We start from the raw sequence: 20,321 nt of genomic DNA on the forward strand, positions 1-20,321 counted from the left end.
CATGTCTGCTTCTAACTGTTGCTTCTTGACCTGCATACAGGTTTCTCAGAAGACAGGTAAGGTGGTCTGGTATTCTCATCTCTTTAATTTTCCACAGTTTATTGTGATCCACATAGTCAGAGGCTTTAGCCTAGTCAATGAAGCAGAAGTAGATGTTTTTCTGGAATTTCCTTGCTTTCTCTGTGATCCAACAAATGTTGGCAATTTGGTCTCTGGTTCCTCTGCCTTTTCTAAACCCATCTTGTACATCTGGAAGTTCTTGGTTCATGTGCTGCTGAAGCCTAGCTTGGAGGATTTTGAGCATAAACTTCCTAGCATGTGAAATAAGCTCAACTGTATGGTAGTCTAAACATTCTTTGTCATTGCCCTTCTTTGGGATTGAAATGAAAACTTTTTCAGTCCTGTGGCCACTGGCAGGTTTTCCAAATTTGCTGATTTATTCAGTGTTGCACTTTAACAGTATCATCACATCTGCTCCATTTTTCCTCATTTCAGTAAGTAGCATTTCTGTCCTTTTAGTTGTGCAAACCAAAAACATTAGCAGCTTCCTTAGCACCATGTGTCTTTGCTACTCACATTCCTCATCAAGAGATTTCTTCTCCTTTCACATTGTATACAGAATCCATTTCTCACTAGTTCCACTGCTATAACCATGGACCAAGCTACAGTCATCTCTTGCTTGGGTTATTGTAATAGCATTCTAGATAGTCTCCCTGCTTCTACTCTTGTTATCCTATAGTCTTTTCTCATCAAAACAGCCAAAATGGCTTCACATTGTTCTTAGAGTAAAAACTAAAGATCTTTAAAGTCCTAAAGGCCTGGCTCCACCGCCTTCTCCGTTGTCTGTTTTCATCTCGTATCATTTTCCTTATCACAGTGGTCTTTTTGTTGCACTTTAGAACAGTCTAGGCAAGCTCCTGCCCCTGGACTTTTACACAGACTGTTGCCTCTGATTAGACTGTTCTCCTCCCAGATATACTCTTTCATATAACACCTGTCTTGACACCGCTGTTAAAATTGCAGTCCTCCCCCTAGCACTTCCCAATATCCTTATTTATTTTTCCATAGTGTTTTATACTTTTTAAATTACTTCATCATCCTATTATATTCTAAATGATTTGTTTATTATATATGTATGTAAGCAAATTGTATATTGTCTCTCTCCTACTAGAACATAAACTGTAATGAAAACAGCAACTCTTTTATATGTCTTGTTCATTGCTGAATTTTCAGTGCTTCAGAAACAATTTGGCACATGTTAGGCATTCTGTGTTTTATGGAAGAAAGGAAGGAAGGAATTGAATATAAACAAAAACAATGTCTTGGTTTCACCTTCCTAAACTATGGTAAGGACCTAATGAAAGAATGGCTGACAGCCCTTGGTAAATCATGGAGCAACAATCAAATTAAGATATTAGCATCAATAGTATGCTTTACAGCCTTTATGAACTTTTTCTATATGTGATCATAATAAGGACTGGTCTTATGAAATCATACCTCCATTCAGTCAAACTCCCAAGATTAAATTTTCCTACATAAGTTCATTTGATTATTGATGTTCATTTATGTTTCCTTTCAACTCTTAATACAGCTATTTGCTTATGCTCTAGCATGAAAGAAAGTGAAAGTGAAGTCGCTCAGTTGTGTCTGACTCTTTGTGACACCCTGGACTGTAGCCTATCAGGGTCCTCTGTCCATGGGATTTTCTAGGCAATAATATTGGAGTGGGTTGCCATTTCCTTCTCCAGGGGATCTTCCTGACCCAGAGATCGAACCCCAGGTCTCCCGCATTGCGGGCAGACGCTTTACGATCTGAGCCACCAGGGAAGCTCATGCTCTAGCATCGTGCTACCTAAATTGTGTGGTACAGCTGTTTCTGCATATCCTTTGTGTATGTGTGATGCTGGCCATCTTGTGTGTACATGTGTGTACACATGCATGAAAGTACATATGTTTGCTACATGTGCTCTTCAACCTGGATCTCTCTGAGCCATCATTAGTCAGATCAGTAATGATGAAGTTCCTTTTATGAGGAGTCAGCCAGAGGGTTTCTGAAGTTGCTCAGTGGTAAAGAATCCGCCTGCAGTGCAGCAGATACAGGTCAGATCCCTGGGTTGAGAAGGTCCCCTGGAAAAAGAGATCGTAACCCACTCCAGTATTGTTACCTGGAGAATTCCATGGAAAGAGGAGCCTGGTGGGCTACAGTTCATGGGGTCGCAGAAGAGTCAGACATGACTTAACTAAACAACAACTATAGCAAAGACCATCCAGAAGCTCCAGACAAGCCAGATAATGAGGGTGAATGTGGGGCAGGGCCAGCAATGGATATTGTAGACAGGATGACAGGTATTACATTTTTGGGCTTGTTTTCTGTTCATTTTGAGAGGCTTGAAAGTTGAAGCACAGTGGCAGCTTATTCCACTTGGGTCCCTTACTACTCTCCCTGGCATTGGCCAAGTAAAGGACCTGTTACAGAGAGGCAGGGAAATGGATTAAAAGGCATCTTTTTCCAGAGCATTTTGGAAAATTGAGCTTTTATTTTTAGTCCTCAGAAGAAAATACACAGATTACGCTGTTTCTACAGGTTATGGGGTTTCAACTGAAAAATAATTCACCGAGTGATAGAATAATTGTCGTATAAGAGTTATAACCTTAGAACCTCTATTCTGTCAGCCAAAGAGCAGAAGTACTTGATGACATGACACTGAACTGTCTTGCACTTTCTCCAAGGGATTTGGTTACCTGCATATGTTATTACCAGCCTGCTTTTGTGAGGCTGTGGTTGTGCTGGAGGTGATAGCTGACTCCAAGATTGACTTAGTCAATTTGGCTGGTTGGACAGGCATCTTCTCTGGGTCTCCCCACTTTGTGTGTTTTCCTTCAGAAACAACCATGCTCTTTCAAAGAGGACTGCCTTCCCAGACACAGGTGTGTATGTGTGTATTTTAATGTCTTTCTCTCTCAGCTCTCATATTCCTGCATAAATCTAAAATATTTTTTTAGAGTATCATGAAAAACCATTGGGCTCAAGCTCCAGAATTAGGAGTGATTCAGAGGTTTTCAAGGTATTAATTAGAATAAAATTTCAGTGGATTTGGATTTAAAACAGACCTTGATTCGAATTTTTCTTCACCTACAAAATAGGTGATCTCACAGATTGTTTTGAGTATTGAGTGAGGTAATATATGTAAAAAGTAACAGATATACTATTCAGGCTATGATAAATGGAAGATTGTTGCTGATGGTAGGGATAGTACCTTGTGATTATGGTGACATGTTTTATTGCTGAAAATTGCAGTAGCTACAATCAGAGGGAACTAGAGTTAAAAGTGCTAAGTTAGGGGCTTCCCTGGTGGCTCAGTGGTAAAGAATATGCCTGCTAATGCAGGAAGCATGGGTTTGATCCCTGATCCAGGAAGATACCACATGCCACAGAGCAACTAAGCCCGTGCGCCATAACTATTGAGCCTGTGCTCAAGAGCCCAGGAGCTGCAACTACTGAAGCCCATGTACTCTAGAGCCCGTGCTCGGCAACAAGATGAAGCCACTGAAATAAGAAGCCTGTGTACTGCAACTGGAGAGTAGTCCCTGGTCTTTGCAACTAGAGAAAATTCTGTGCAGCAATAACAAAAAATAAATAAATGAATAAAACTTTTTTTTTTTTGAAATGCTGGATTAGATGGTAGCAGCTGATGATCCCTGACTCTGCCAATCACTGTGCCTTATTACAGAGTGGGGAAAAATCAATATCTTGACTATCCAGATTAAAGTTATGTTTGTCATACATCTAATACAAGGACAAAGGGGTAATTATATCTATGAAGTTTTATGTAAATTGTATATTTAAGCATGTTGAAGGAAATTGTTGTGGGAAGATGCTCTATATCACCCTCCACATCAATAGGGGTGGGGAGCGGGGAGAAATTCTGCAGGGCCAAGCTTTGAGCTTCACTGAGTCTGGAGTTTGGGTATTGAAGAGAAAGGGGAAAGAGAAGTTGTAAATTATATAAGGAGAGGGTACCTCCAGAGAGTCTTCAGGAAAGAGATTTACATTTGAAAGTGAGAAATTTTACATTAAGAAGCCAAGGATCACAGGGCTATGCCCTTACTAGTGAAGTCCAAGTTGCTCAGTCGTGTCCAACTCTTTGCGACCCCATGGATTATACAGTCCACGGAATTCTCTAGGCCAGAATACTGAAGTGGGTAGCCTTTCCCTTCTCCAGGGGATCTCCCCAACCCAGGGATCGAACCCAGGTCTCCCGCATTGCAGGCAGATTCTTTACCAGCTGAGCCACAAGGGAAGCCCATGTCCTTACTAGGTAGATAGGAAATTCCTGGAGAAAAAGAATAGGAAAAGAAAAATAGGATTTTCAAGGTGATATCTCTGGGAGTAGCTTACCTCTGACACTGAAGAAGGAAGTGCAACATAATTTCTTTTTTCTTTTTTTAATGTTAAAAAAACTATATATTTATTGGGCTTCCTGATAGCTCAGTTGGTAAAGAATCCGCCCCGCAATGCGGGAGAACCTGTTCAATTCCTGGGTTAGGAAGATTCCCTGGAGAAGAGATAGGCTACCCACTTCAGTATTCTTGGGCTTCCCTTGTGGCTCAGCTGGTAAAGAATCTGCTGGCAATGCAGGAGACCTGGGTTCGATCCCTGGGTTGGGAAGATCCCCTGGAGACAGTCAAGGCTACCCACTCCAGTAGTCTGGCCTGGAGAATTCCATTCACTGTATAGTCCGTGGGGTTGCAAAGAGTCGGACACGGCTGAGCGACTTTAAGTTCACTTCACTTCAAACATGTATTGGCTTTACACAATGGCAGTTTTATAGGCAGTGAGTTGGGTTTTTTTAATTTATTTTAATTGAAGGATAATTACAATTCTGTGGCAGTTTTTGCCACACATCGACCTGAATCAGCCATGTATACATGTGTCCCCCCATTTTGTATCCCACTCCCACCTCCCTCCTCACCCTATCCCTCTGGGTTGTTCCAGGGCAGGGGCTTTAGGTACCTTTGCTGCATGTATCAAATTTGGAAGTGCAACATCATTTCACAGGCCAGGTTCCAAACCCTAGTCTTCATTCTGTCAAACTGTGTAATATGATCACAAACTAGGAAAAAGTTGTGAGGAAAAACAGAAGACATACACCAAATGTTAAATAACCTTTTCTCTAATTGGTAGAATCAGGGGGATTTTAATGTTCTTTTAAAATTCTTTGTAGTCGTTTCTACATTTTACACTAAGCGTGTTATTTCTATAATAAAATTTTCATTTTTTAAATATTTCAGAAGGTCTGTTTTCACTCATCCGTCCAGATGGAACCACTGTGGTAATAGTTGCTATTATTTTGTAAGCACTCACTCACATGCCTGTGGATTGTGCAAGCAGTTTTTATCAGTATTTTGTCGTTTAATTCTCTCAATAAGTCCACGAAGTAGAGTGTTATTCCAATGTAAAAGATGATGTCACTGGGATACAGAGAGATCAAGTAACTTATTTTAGGTCATGTAGCTGGCAGATGGCCACACCAGGAAGTGAATCAGGAGGTTTGACAGCAGGGAGTCCTGCGCGTGTTTCTACTGTGTTACAGAGTCCTGGTCTCTACACTCACTGAGACAAAGGAGGTGCTCTGCCTTGGGTCTACTTTTAGGTATATCACCCACAAGTTCTGTTCGGTGGCTTCTAGACTATTAAAAAAAAAAACCCACTGTAAATAGGCATTCAGATACTCTTACAAGAAATTTTTGTTGTTGTTTTTCTTAAAATTCTTATGAAAAGGCAACTATTTTATTAAGAAGATAAACTGGAGAATTGAATTCAAATATACATGTAAAGGTTTGTTTTTGACAAATGTAATACTGCACAATCCTGTGTTACGTCATTAATGTAGCTTTTGCTTTTTAGACCACTGTCTCATGGAGCTAGGTTTTTAGTCCCTATGCTTGGGTGTTTTTAGGAATACTTGCAAAGCAATAGGAAATGACATTTTTTTCTTTAGTGTAAAAGTGTGTAGGAAAGATACTGATTGGGAATCAAGCAAGTGGTTGGTTTAGTCGCTAAGTTGTGTCCAACTCTTACGACCCCGTGGACTGTAGCCTGCCAGGCTCCTTTGTAGGATTTTCCAGGTGAGAATACTGGAATGGGTTGCCATTTCCTTTTCCAGGGGATCTTCCTGACCCAGGGATAGAAGCCTGGTCTGCACTGTAGGCAGATTCTTTACTGACTGAGCTACCAGAGAAGCCTATGTCAAGAGTATAGCTTTCATGTAGAATTTCCTTCTGTAATTACTCTAGCAAAAAATTTTTAGGTTTGAAAAATACCTCATACAGTACAGGCCAGTAGATGATGTGGATGTCCTTGAGTCCCTTGCTCATTCCCCTCTGATCTTATTCCCCTTCCTAAGGTCCTGCTACTAGTTACAAAGAACTCACAAGTCTCCAGCAGCAGCCTGTTTTAGGACCACTGTTGTTAACTTTTCCTGATGTTGAATGGGAATTAGTCTTCTGGTGGCTTCTTGTTTATGCTACAAGCGATTGAAAGAGCCACTTCAATAGATAGAAACTAGTCTTAATCTATTTCTGTTGTGTGTGATGGCAGAAGTATGCCCTCAGTAATCCTTACATTATTGAGGGTAGTACTTCATGTAGTACTTTTATTTTTAAAAAGTGCTTTCTGTGTAATACATTGTATTTTCTCTTTCCCTCTTATCTGAGAGGGAGATAGTTTACACACTCACACACACACACAAAACCTTTATTAATCCCATTTTACAGACGAGAAAACTTAAGTTAAATAACTTCAAAATCATCCAACTAGAAAGTGACTGCATTGGCATTTAGAACTCAGTTTCCAAAGGATAAATGTCTGGGCTTTAGATCTTTGCTCTTTTACACTGTAATATGCTGAATGTCAGGTCAAGTGGATTATTCGTGGTAAAGAAAAGATAAAGTTACAGAATTTGTTTTGGAGCTGGATTCAGTTTTGCAGTCTTTGGTTTTGTTTCTAGTTGATTTTTGTAGTCTACCAGATATCACTAGCTCGAAAGTATAATTTTACTCATTTTCCCCAAAAGGCTTGCCATGATGCCCATTTGATCCTTTAATTTAAAAAGAACTGGTTGGTATCTTTATGAGTATATGGATGAAATACTGTTTCATACTGCTATGTCTCTAGTTGGAGATGATTCCATTCTAGGGATTCTAGTTTACCTACTTTTAAGACATAGTATAAAACTCAGTTCTTTCCTTTGCCTGGTCAGTTCTGATGGAGCTTGGTGCTAAAACAAGAGAATATGGTCTTTTCCCCAAAGGATTAGGGAGAGTAGCTAGATTCAAGGATACATAATCCTGTCTTCAAATGGACAGGATTTTTGCTCAGTTCAGTTCAGTCGCTCAGTCGTGGCCAACTCTTTTTGAACCCATGGACTGCTGCATGCCAGGCTTCCCTGTCCATCACCAACTCCCAGAGCTTACTCAAACTCATGTCCATAGAGTCAGTAATGCCATCCAACCATCTCATCCTCTGTTGTCCCCTTCTCCTCCTGCCCTCAATCTTTTCCAGCATCAGGGTCTTTTCTAATGAGTCAGTTCTTTGCATCAGATAACCAAAGTATTGGAGTTCAAGCTTCAGCATCTGTTCTTCTAGTGAATATTCAGGACTGATTTCCTTTAGGATTGACTGGTTGGATCTTCTTTCAGTCCAAGAGACTCTCAAAGTCTTCCCCAACACCATAGTTCAAAAGCATCAATTCTTCGGTGCTCAGCTTTCTGTATAGTCCAACTCTCACATCCATACATGACTACTGGAAAAACCATACTTTGACTAGATGGACCTTTGTTGGCAAAGTAATGTCTCTGCTTTTTAATATGCGGTCTATGTTGGCCATAGCTTTTCTTCCAAGGAGCAAGTGTCTTTTAATTTCATGGCTGCAGTCACCATCTGCAGTGGTCTTGGAGCCCAAGAAAATAAAGTCTGCCACTGTATCCACTGTTTCCCCATCTATTTGCCATGAAGTGGTGGGACCGGATGCCATGATCTTAGTTTTCTGAATGTTGAGTTTTAAGCCAACTTTTTCACTCTCCTCTTTTACTTTCATCAAGAGGCTCTTCAGTTCCTCTTCACTTTCAGCCATAAGGGTGATGCCAATCTGCATATCTGAGATTATTGATATTTTTCCTGGAAATCTTGATTCTAGCTTATGCTTCATCCAGCCTGGCATTTCACAAGGAGTATGTCAAGGCTGTATATTGTCACCCTGCTTATTTAACTTATATGCAGAGTACATCATGAAAAACACTGGGCTGGAAGAAGCACAGCTGGAATCAAGATTGCTGGGAGAAATATCAATAGCCTCAGATATGCAGATGACACCACCCTTATGGCAGAAAGTGAAGAAGAACTAAAGAGCCTCTTGATGAAAGTGAAAGAGGAGAGTAAAAAGGTTGGCTTAAAGCTCAACATTCAGAAAACTAAGATCATGGCATCCAATCCTATCACTTCATGGCAAACAGGTAGGGAAACAGTGGAAACAGTGGCTGACTTTATTTTTGGGGGCTCCAAATCACTGCAGATGGTAACTGCAGCCATGAAATTAAAAGACACTCCTTGGAAGGAAAGTTATGACCAACCTAGACAGCATATTAAAAAGCAGAGACATTACTTTGTCAACAAAGGTCCATCTAGTCAAGGCTATGGTTTTTCCAGTAGTCATGTGTGGATATGAGAGTTGGACTATGAAGAAAGCTGAGCACCCAAGAATTGATGCTTTTGAACTGTGGTGTTGGAGAAGACTCTTGAGAGTCCCTTGGACTGCAAGGAGATCCAACCAGTCCATCCTAAAGGAGATCAGTCCTGAACATTCATTGGAAGGACTGATGTTGAAGCTGAAACTCCAATACTTTGGCCACCTGATATGAAGATCTGACTCATTTGAAAAGACCCTGATGCTGGGAAAGATTGAGGGCAGGAGGAGAAGGGGACGACAGAGAATGAGATGGTTGAATGGCATCACTGACTCAATGGACATAAGTTTGGGTAAAACTCCGGGAGTTGGTGATGGACAGGGAGACCTGGGGTGCTGCAGTTCATGGGATGCCAAAGAATCAGACACAACTGAGCGACTGGACTGAACTGAACTGAACTCTGCATTTAAGTTAAATAAGGAGGGTAACAATATACAGCCTTGATGTACTCCTTTCCCGATTTGGAACCAGTCTGTTGTTCCATGTCCATTTCTAACTGTTGCTTCTTGACCTGCATACAGATTTCTCAGGAGGCAGGTCAGGTGGTCTGTTATTCCCGTCTCTTTACGAATTTTCAATTTGTTGTGATCTACACATTCAAAGGCTTTGGTGTAGTCAATAAAGCAAAAGTAGATGTTTTTTCTGGAACTCTCTTGCTTTTTCGATGATCCACTGGATGTTGGCAATTTAAACTCTGGTTCCTCTGCCTTTTCTGAATCCAGCTTGAACATCTGGAAATTCATAGTTCACGTACTGTTGAAGCCTGGCTAGGAGAATTTTGAGCATTATTTTGCTCGTGTGTGAGATGAGTGCAATTGTGCAGTACTTTGAACACTCTTTGGCATTGCCATTCTTTGGGTTTGGAATGAAAACTGACCTTTTCCAGTCCTGTGGCCATTGCTGAGTTTTCCAAATTTGCCAGCATACTGAGTGCAGCACTTTCACAGCACCATCTTTTAGGATTTGAAATAGCTCAACTAGAATTCCATCACCTCCACTAGCTTTGTTTGTAGTGATGCTTCCTAAGGCCCACTTGACTTCGCATTCCAGGGTGTTTGGCACTAGGCGAGTGATCACACCATCATGGTTATCTGGGTCATGAAGGTCTTTTTTGTATAGTTCTTCTGTGTATGCTGGCCACCTTTTGCTAGATACTGTTAATAAGTCAAATTTAGTTGATAGATGGAAAAGGTCAAGAAAAAACCAAAGGCCTTTATTTTCTAATACATCCTAAACTCCAAATGCCATAAATACGGTTTAAGTAAACATCAAGGCCCCAAACTTCAATCCCTAAAGGAACAGAAATAAGTCAGAGTTTCCTGAGTTCTCTTTCCCATCAGCCTCACCTGTCCGCACTTCAGAGCCTTCTGAATTCTCAGACTTCACGCTAATAGCTGACTCTGGTTCCACTCATCCAAAGCTTTCCATTTTGATCAGTTTAAATCCCTATAAGGCAACTGCCATCAGAAGGCTAGGTATTGTGAGCTCACAGGGTCTGTGGGGGAGGGATGAGCTGGCCTGTGGGGACTCCCATCTTTAGGAGCTGGGCACTCAGCTTCAAACAAATCTGCATCACACTGGGGATTTCCACCCCTTTTTCTTTGTCAGTGATCACCATTTGTCCCCAGGGCCTGGGGTTTCAGGTCCTGGTGAGCCATTCTCATTTATCTTTGTTTTGTTTTTGACCTGCATTCTGCCTTAACCATCGACAATTATCATTTATTCTGTCCCTTTTAGTTTGGCGGTGAATGCTGTGGCTTTGCTAGCCTTTCAGTTCTGTCATTCAGGCTTTTTCTAAAGAAGAGGATCTCAAACATCAATTCCATGATCTATCTCTGGCTAAAGTAGTTAGAGCTGGAGGGGATTTCTGAGTCCAGATGTCTCCTTGAATTTTTTTTGGTGTCAGGAAAGAGTGGGAAAAGCATAATTTTTCAGTGGTTTTGAATCTCTGTCTCTCATCTCTTAAACCTCTTTGAGAATCTTTCTGTCCTCAGAAAAATACCCAGTTTTAGAGATTTACAGACTTCCTGATACCCATGAATGTACCACCTCCAAGTTAGGAACCCTGTCTTCACTAGTGTCCTTCTAGAGTCTTACGTGTTCTGATTTAACATGAAGGAATAAGTAGTGAAATTGGCTTTTGAGAAGCAGTAAGCTGATTTCCTGTCACTTTCCCATTATTTCCATGAGCATTTTTAACTTCATTTTTTAAATTCTGGGAGCACTGTGTACTCCGGCATTTTTTAGTATAGTGTTTAGTCACTTAGTCCTGTTTGACTCTTTGTGACCCCATGTACTATAGCCTGCCAGGTTCCTCTGTCCATGGAATTTTCCAGGCAAGCATACTGGAGAGGGTAGCCATTCTCTTCTCCAGGGAATCTTCCTGACTCAGGGATCGAATCCAGGTCTCCTGCATTGCAGGCAGATTTTTTACCCTCTATCTGAACCACCATGGGAGAGAGAATTTATTTCCAATTTGTTATTATCTATTTTTAACAGCTTCAATACCAACACTGTTTCATAACCTTTTTTGGAGAAATGAAGCTCTGGAATTTCTCCATCCTTTGCACGTGGCAGTAAGGTGACCTCTAGTACACTTCTGTGGTAGTTTCTGGGGCATCCTGGAATAAGGAGCCATCATTGTTCCTGGAGGGACAGACCACTGAAATTAGAGCAGCTATTGAGCTACCTAGTGCTTGAAGTTCAGTTGGGTATACAGTCATCTTTAAGGCCAAGGCTGGGGCAGATGAGGGAGGTACATCTGAATGAACCAAGTTTCATCACTGGTTAAAAGGGACTTCAAGAGACCTTGAGTCCCTTGGAAGAAACATTTCTCTAAAGGACCAAAGATTAGGTTATGACCAACCCGCTGGATTGATTTTAGAAGAAAAAACAAAAAGCTTTCTCTTTGAAATAATCAACAGGGAGAGGGATTTAAAGTCATAATGGGCTTTGTAGACAAAGAGAGGGAATAAGTAGTCTACATTTTATGTTCTGTTTTGAGTGGTGGGACATGTTGGTAGGAGGAAGAGAAGGAAACAAACATTTTAAAAGTTCCAACTCAGGGCTAAATAGTTTCTCAATTTCCCAGTCTCTGTCTCTCTCACCCTCACTCTGTACCTTTAATCCATCCTTACTCAACCACCAAAACAAGGCACACTTCGTTCACAGTCAGTGCCAGGGGTCCACTCTGGCCCCTTTCGGGTCATGCTTTAGATCATGTTTCCTGCCCACTGGAATGCTTGACCTTGGTTATCTGCTTTGCTTTTTGAAACTCCTTGAGAGTGTTTGCCGGACTGACTTCTCAGGGTATGCTCACTTCTCTTGCTTTGGGGAGGTTATGCTGCCTCAGCTCTGTTACAAGGACCCAAACTCTGGCAGTAGCTGACCCACTCATGTTGGGGAACAGCTGATTTGGACATTTGGTTTGGGCCTTTTGTCTGTTACTAATCTCCCCTGCCTTTGCCCCTTCTAACCTGGTATTTAGTCTTGAACCTGTGAGCCTGTTTCTCAAGTCACAATCTCCTGGCTTTGGTCCCATGTTTAACACCTAGATCTCATCTAACTCTGCAGGGCTCAAGCTTCTTTAGTTAGGTCTGACCTTTTTGGAACCCTGGTATAATGGGATATATATTGTGTCTCCAGTATAACATGATTGTAGGTGTGCATGTGTGCTCAGTTGCTCAGTCATATCTGACTCTTTGCGACCCCATGGATTGGAGCCTGTCAGGCTCCTCTGTCCATGGGATTTTTTCAAGCAAGAATACTGGAGTGGGTTGCCAGTTCCTCCTCATGGGATCTTCCTGACCAGGAATTGAACCTGCATCTCCTGCACTGCAGGCAGATTTTTTTTTTTTTTTTTTTTTACCACTGAGCCACCTGGAATACAAAAGCTTAATATCTACTATTCTCTTGATTAGCATTTAAAAATACTATTAAACCAAACTCTTATCATATGTTTAAATCTGGATGCCTTTTTCTACTCTTTAACATAAAAACCATAGAGGTTTATTCCTAACATACGGAACACTTGAATGGAACATTTGAAAAGTCTAAATAATGGGTTAAAAATAACAGGAGACAGAAGTTACATGTGAATTTCCTGTCATGCTAAATTATTACAAACATTTGCCTGCTTGGTTCAGAATTATTAATTCATCTCTTATCTTTCCAGCTGCAGCAAGAACCTTCCAGAGAACCACATTTATAGCTGTAGTCATTCATGATCTTAACAATAAGGATCAATGATCCTGTTCAGTAAATGACAGGTCAGAGGGTATTAATAACATAAATGGGCTCTGAAGCTGGCATCCAAGAGGAGTTCAGAGATTAGTGGGTATGAATGGTTTAATGAAAGTTGACACATCACAGAATACTAGTCCAGCTGGTGGTATAAGAATCCATCTAGGAATTAAGCTCATCAGGCATAGGAAAATGGTTCATTTAGGTTTGCCATGATTGAATGAATCTAAAGTATAGGGTTCTGTGTTCTTCTAGCATGAAAAAAATTAATTTTTGAAACAGTATATGAATCTACTTATAAAGTAAACTGAGACTATTCTTTTGAGTGCCAAGGTGATTTCTAATTTCCCATCAAAAAAGGGGAAAAAGTCATAAGAGTGGAAAAGCAGTATCTACCTCTTTATGTTGAAGATTTGAAGCACTTGACTTTTCCCGTGAAGTCCTTTCCTTAGTGCAGTTAGCCATAAGGGGGTGCTCTGAGATAATACTATTCAGCAAAGCCTCGTCTTTTCTACTTGGTTACCTGAAAAAAAGTCAATGTGTAGGTTTGTGAGAAAGCATTAGTGAGATCTAGACTCACTAACCTTTGAAAGGTGTCAGTTTAAATTAGAACAATGAAAAGATAGTAAAAACTATTTAAGCTAACCAGTGTCATTTTGTGTGGACACTTGTTTCTTTTTTAAAGAAATAAGAATCACAGTAAGCCAAAATTGCACTCAAATTCTGCAAGCCTTATCTTGAGGAACTAGTATTTCGTTTTTTCCTTTGGTTCTGTTTTTGTGGCGTTATTTTCACTATGTCTCTGGCCAATGTTGTGGGGACACAGTAAAGTCAAAACTACTTTCTTCTAAAGTTCTGCCAGGGTTTCTGTAACCTCGTCTGTTAACTTCTGTGACATTTACTGACCAGTTCTGAGGTTCTGTTCTTGCCTTCCTAAGTGTGGGAGGTGACACAGTAAGGAGGAACCTTGATTCTGTTCTTATAGACTAGAAGGGAAATGAGAGGCAATCATAGCAGCTATTCCAAGCACAGAATGTTGTGAAAGACAACTTACTAGTCAGGGTCACTAGCAGGACTTTCAGGGAGATGGCTACAACATCTGATGGCCAGAACAGAGAATCTTCATTGTTTTGGTCAAAAGAACTCACTAGGTTCTACCACAGGATGTCTGAAGGTGTTGGCTCCTTATGGCCTGGGTGGCAAATAGCCCTGGGATATAGCAGAGGGATAGAGAGAAATGTTATACCTTTGCTTATAAAAGAGTAATTCTCCCTATGTATTCCCTAAACCCATCTCCTCAGGCGTAACTTGGTAAGGCTTCTTTAGTCATCTCTGTATAGAAGAGGGAAATGTATAGAGAGGCTGAGGATTTATATAGTATATCTTGGGAGGTTTTTTTAAGTTGGAGAATAGTTACTTTACAATGTATAGTTTCTGCTGCACAGCCAAATGAATCAGCCACATGTATACGTATATTCCCTCTTCCTTGGATTTCTTTCCCATTTAGGTCACCACAGAACAGTAGAGTTCCTTATGCTGTACAGTCAGTTCTCATTAGTTATCTATTTTATACATAGTAATGTATATATGCCAACCCAACTTGGGGACTTTTTAGAATACTGTCTATTCATTAGTGTTTAGTGTCCTCTTTGAGCATGGTATTAATTTTAAAAAGTTAAGATATATCCATATCAGCATCTATATTTTAGAAATACATTTTTCTTAAATATATGTTGGGTTCCACTTCCGAGATTTGATTACCTTTATGCTTTTTTTTTTCTAGAGGTGATATAGAGAAATGAGAGAAAGAGTTCTAGGTAAAGGAAAGTGTATATAAACTTTTTTTCTTCCTTAATTTTAAAATTTAAAATAGTATTTTCCTTGTTCTTTCCACTTGTGGGAAAAAAATCCTAACTTTTTTTAGATTCTTGATTGTAACAGAATATCCTAAGGAAAAGTCTTTCTTTAAGAGTCTAGAATTAGAAACCCTAAGAGGTTATCAAATGTCAAAGAACTAAAACAAAGAGAGAAAATGTTCTCTAAGTGTTTTTTTCTTGCTGCTTTGCCATCTATTTAAGATGGGAAATTTTAAGGTTTTAAGATTTTAAAATAATAGAATCCACATGGCTGATAGTTTCCTCACACATTTTGTGGGCTGATCAAGCATCAAAAGGGGATGTGCAGTCACTAAACTGACTCCTGACCTGCACACACATTTTTTTCCCCATCAGTCATTTTGCACAGGACAGATGCTCTGGGGGCAGCTTTAGACCAGAAGAATGTCCAAGATATGTGGGTGTGGATTTGACCAAAGGTTTAGTTACTTGAATATGGAGCTCAGATACCAGCTTGGTAACAGGCCACATTTTAATGAAAAATGCACATTCAGCATGGCATTGTGTTTTTCAAAGAGGTAATTCCCAGCCATGGCGAACACAAGGGAGAAACAGGGGAATCATGTGCAGCTGCTTTAAAACAGAGTTCTTGTATATTCTGTATGTGGGGCAGGGCTCACTAGTAGCCCTTGGAAAATTAGATGATGGAATTTTGCTAAGCATAATTGAGTTTTTTTGATCATCAGTCATAATCCTCAAAAAAGAAAAAACCCTCTATGATTGAATAAAGGAAAGGCTTCAAAATTATAGTTGACTGTGCTAGAAAAAAACTTTCTAAGAGGGGTATTCACATGCTAAGAACTGTGAATAAGCAGAGAAACAAAATTGTCCTTGTTCTATTTTTTTAAAAAAGAAAATAATAGTGAAGAAAATAAAGTGACCAAAAAATCTTTACTTTTACATAAAGAGTGAAATATAAAAGTCTCTTAGAAATAGTTCTGTGTCCTCTCAAGAAGTGTGTATGTGTTTTAAACCATTTGTGATCATCTAAGTACATAAGTACATCTAAGTACATAAGTGGCTTCCCAGATGGCTCTGGTGATAAAGAACCCACCTGCCAGTGCAGGAGACATAAGAGACGTAGGTTCCATCCCTGAGTTGGGAAGATTTCCTGAAGGAGGAAATGGCAGTTCACTCCAGGATTCTTGTCTAGAGAATCCCATGGACAGAGGAACCTGGAGGGCTACAGTCCACAGGGTCGCAAAAAGTCGGACACGACTGAAGTGACTTAACACACACACACATAAGTGTATAAGCAACTAAATTGAGGTTATTTTTTAAGAATGAGAGAAATGTAGAAATAGTAGATTCAGTTACTTAAAAAAATTTTATCTATTTATTTATTTTGGCCCCACCATGTGGCATATGGGATCTTACGTCTCTGTCCAGGGATTGAACCTGTGTCCTCTGCAGTGGAAGTGTGGAGTTTTAACCACTGGACCTCCAGGAATGTCCCAGTCACTTTTTAAATAGGAACAAAATTCTATTTGATAGTGTTAAGAAATAAACATTTACTTTTATTATTATGGCTAGTTATACATGGCATTACAAACAGCAGTGGAAAATGGCTTGAAAAAAGGAAACACATTAATGAAGGTATTATATGTGAAGTAAAGAAGGTGAGAATTTTAGGCTGCTAGTCAAGTTTTATGATCAGCCCCTTCCTTCAGAAGAGCTAGGGTACTCAGGGGTTATGACATTAAGACATCAAGGAAGAATGAAGGAATTTTAGTGTTGTTTCATCTGAAGAAGGCAAGACTATAAGAGTCAAGAGGATGAAGAAGGATCAAGCTTCTTTTGGAAGGACCCTCCAAGTTGAATTTTGTTCAGTAAGTGAAAAAAATACGTCACATTTTGGCTTAGTAGTGAGCGCTTCAAATAGTTGGCTAGTGGGCAGTATGTTGTAGAGACTTTGATATAAAGATGCCATACCAATAGAATAAAGCTATGAGAGAGAGATATAGCCTCAATTATGCCAGAATCTTGACAGAAAAAACCCTCAAAACTCAATTTATTTGCAAAGATTGTGAAAATAAACAAGCAAGAATTAAACATGCACAATCTTTAGGTATAAAATGAATGTCTTTTTTTTTTAAGCTCAATGCAATTTTTCAAAAAATATTCGTTTTATCTATTTATTTGGCTGCAACGAGTCCCACTTGTGGTGTGTGGGATCTTTTTAGTTGCAGCATTTGGGATCTAGCTCCCTGACCAGGGATCAAACCCTGGCCCCCTGAATTGGGAACACAGAGTTTTAGTCACTGGACTACCAGGAAAGTCCCAAAACAAATGTTATAAAATATTTTATTTACTTCTCAAGTGTTTGTTGAATTGAATTAGGTTAAATGTTATAAGCCCATAAATATTTTATCCATTTTTTCATTCTTAATATAGTTGAGCCTATTTTCTATACTATATAGTAGGCGTGCTAGGTCTCAGTTTTATGTAGGAGATCCTATTTCCACAGTTAGCCTCTCTTAAATGATTACAAGTAACAATATAAAGAAAACTCTTTTGAGTTTTAACAGCTACTGTAATAAATTGGACCCCTTCTTGTTACCTTCTCTGTAAGATGGAAACAGATGTCAAGGCCTAGAGGTTTCCTACACTTGCATTAAAAGAAAAGAAAAACAACTCAGAAGACTCTCTTCTTGTTCTATAAGATCAGTGCTGGAACAATTGGGTATCTCTGAGAAAAAAAGAAATTGACTCCTACCTCACACCTAGACAAAAATCAATACCAAGTAGATTTATGACTGAAATATAAAAGTTAAAACTATAAAGCTATTAGGAGAAATAAAGGAGAATACCTTAAGCTTTAAATGACATTAGTGAAGTGAAAGTCACTCAGTCATGTCCAACTGTTTGTGACCCCACGGACTGCAGGATGCCAGGCTTCCCTGTCCATCACCAGTGGAGCTCCCGGAGCTTGCTCAAACTCAGGTCCATTGAGTCGGTGATGCCATCCAACCATCTCATCCTTGGTTGTCCCCTTCTCCTCTTGCCTTCAATCTTTCCCAGCATCAGGGTCTTTTCAGTGAGTCAGTTCTTTGCATCAGGTGGCCAAAGTATTAGAGCTTCAACTTCAGCATCAGTCCTGAATTCTCCAGGCCAGAATACTGGAGTGGGTAGCCGTTCCCTTTTCCAGGGATCTTCCCAACCAGGGATCGAACCCAGGCCTCCTGCTTTGCAGGTGGATTCTTTACCAGCTGAACTACCAGTGAAGCCCCTAAATGACATTAAACAAGCAACAAGAGTCACTAAACATAATGGAAAAATGGACTATGTTAAAATTTGTCAAAAGAAAACTTAAAAAGACAGAAAAGACACAACACAGAATGGAAGATTTTTGCAACCTGTAGGACCAATCAAGTATTAGTACCCAGAATAAAGAACTCCTTAAAAAAAAACAAAAAACAAGCCTATAGAAAAAGACCAAAACATGTAACGGATATTTCACCATTTCACAATAAAGGATATCCAGATGGCTGGTGAAATTTATGAAAAAGGTTAGCAACCTTCTTTCTAACCAGGGCTGTGTAGATTAGTGGGATACCTTTACACACCCAACAGAGTTGCAAAAATTAGTACATCTGACAATATCAAGGGTTGGCCAGAATAAGAAGCAGCTGGAGCTCTCATAGATTTCTAGTGGCAGCATAAATGGGCACAACTGCTTTGGAAATTAATAGTGTGCATCATCAGGTAAGAATGCTCATATTCTATGACATAAGAATTCCAGTCCGAGAAATATACTGTGTGCTTACGTTCATCACAGTTCATGTTTAACAGTTTTCATAGCAGCTTTGTCCCTAGTAGTCCCCAAATTGAAACATCATAAATGTCTTATTAGCTCTACAATGGAGAAATAAAAAGATATTTTAAAATGGAAAATTAGGCAGAAATGAAAATGAACAAATATAAGCAACAATGTGGAGCAAAAGAGAATATATGTAGTATGATTCAACATCTATAAAATTCACAAATAGCAAACTAAATACTATTATTTAAGGATACATACATGGGTGGTGAAACTAAAGGAAGCAAGGACATGACTATGATAAAAAGTAAAGATAATGGTTAACTCTAGGGGGATGGGAGAATAACAGAAGATCCATTCTCTAGAGTTAGCAAGTATAGATAATTTCTAGAAGGGACAAGGTATAGAAAGTTCATGAATTTAAAATGTGTGTAAGAGAAGAGCTATCTATAATAAGATATCATCTAGAGTTATCAGATCAAAATTCTGAAATAGAAGATAAATTCACATCCAAACCTATCTTAAGTTAGTATGGGCTTGTTTTACCTGATATCTTATGAGAGTAGATTATTGGTAAAATTGTAGAATAGGCCAAAAATTTTCTTTGACTCCTTGGCCAGCTCCTTGCATCTCATTTCTAAGTTATTTAATGAAGATGATAGCTGCTCTCTTGACTTAAGGGATTAACTCTCCCAGGAATTTGTATTTTAAGAGATTTTTTTTTCCTAGAAGACTGAAAGGTTTTAAAGACTTCTAATAAAATTTCAGATGGTGGAATTTTAAGCAATTAAAAAAAAAACAAGCAATTTTTCACAAGTGGACTCACTTTTAAGGTTTTATGAGTAGCAATCAGCCCCTGCTTGCAGAAGGCCCACCAAAGAGAGCCCTATGCAGTTGGTTTCTTTTGAAATTGGCAAAGATTTAAAGCACTTTACCTGAAGTTTTTGCTCTGTAAGAGATGAAATCTCCACTAACTCAATGATTTGTAAATAGATATAATGCATTTTGGTTGTTCATGTATTAGGTGGCTTTAATTCAATGAAATGAAATATAACCAGCCACCAAAGTATGAAACATATATGTCCTTCATAAAAGAAACTGAAAAATTATAGTCCTGGCTACAGTGGAATGAATCTTTTTGATTTATAAATTATTTTTTTCTTTTTTTTTTTTTATTAGTTGGAGGCTAATTACAATATTGTAGTGGGTTTTGTCATACATTGACATGAATCAGCCATGGATTTACATGTGTTCCCCATCCCGATCCCCCCTCCCACCTCCCTCTCCGCCCGATCCCTCTGGGTCTTCCCACTGCACCGGGCCTGAGCACTTGTCTCATGCATCCAACCTCGGCTAGTGATCTGTTTCACCCTAGATAATATACATGTTTCGATGCTGTTCTCTTGAAACATCCCACCCTTGCCTTCTCCCACAGAGTCCAAAAGTCTGTTCTATACATCTGTGTCTCTTTTTCTGTTTTGCATATAGGGTTATTGTTACCATCTTCCTAAATTCCATATATATGTGTTAGTATACTGTAATGGTCTTTATCTTTCTGGCTTACTTCACTCTGTATAATGGGCTCCAGTTTCATCCATCTCATTAGAACTGATTCAAATGAATTCTTTTTAATGGCTGAGTAATATTCCATGGTGTATATATACCACAGCTTCCTTATC

This window comes from Odocoileus virginianus, chromosome 24 (assembly GCF_023699985.2).
Source record: "Odocoileus virginianus isolate 20LAN1187 ecotype Illinois chromosome 24, Ovbor_1.2, whole genome shotgun sequence".
NCBI lineage: Eukaryota > Metazoa > Chordata > Mammalia > Artiodactyla > Cervidae > Odocoileus > Odocoileus virginianus.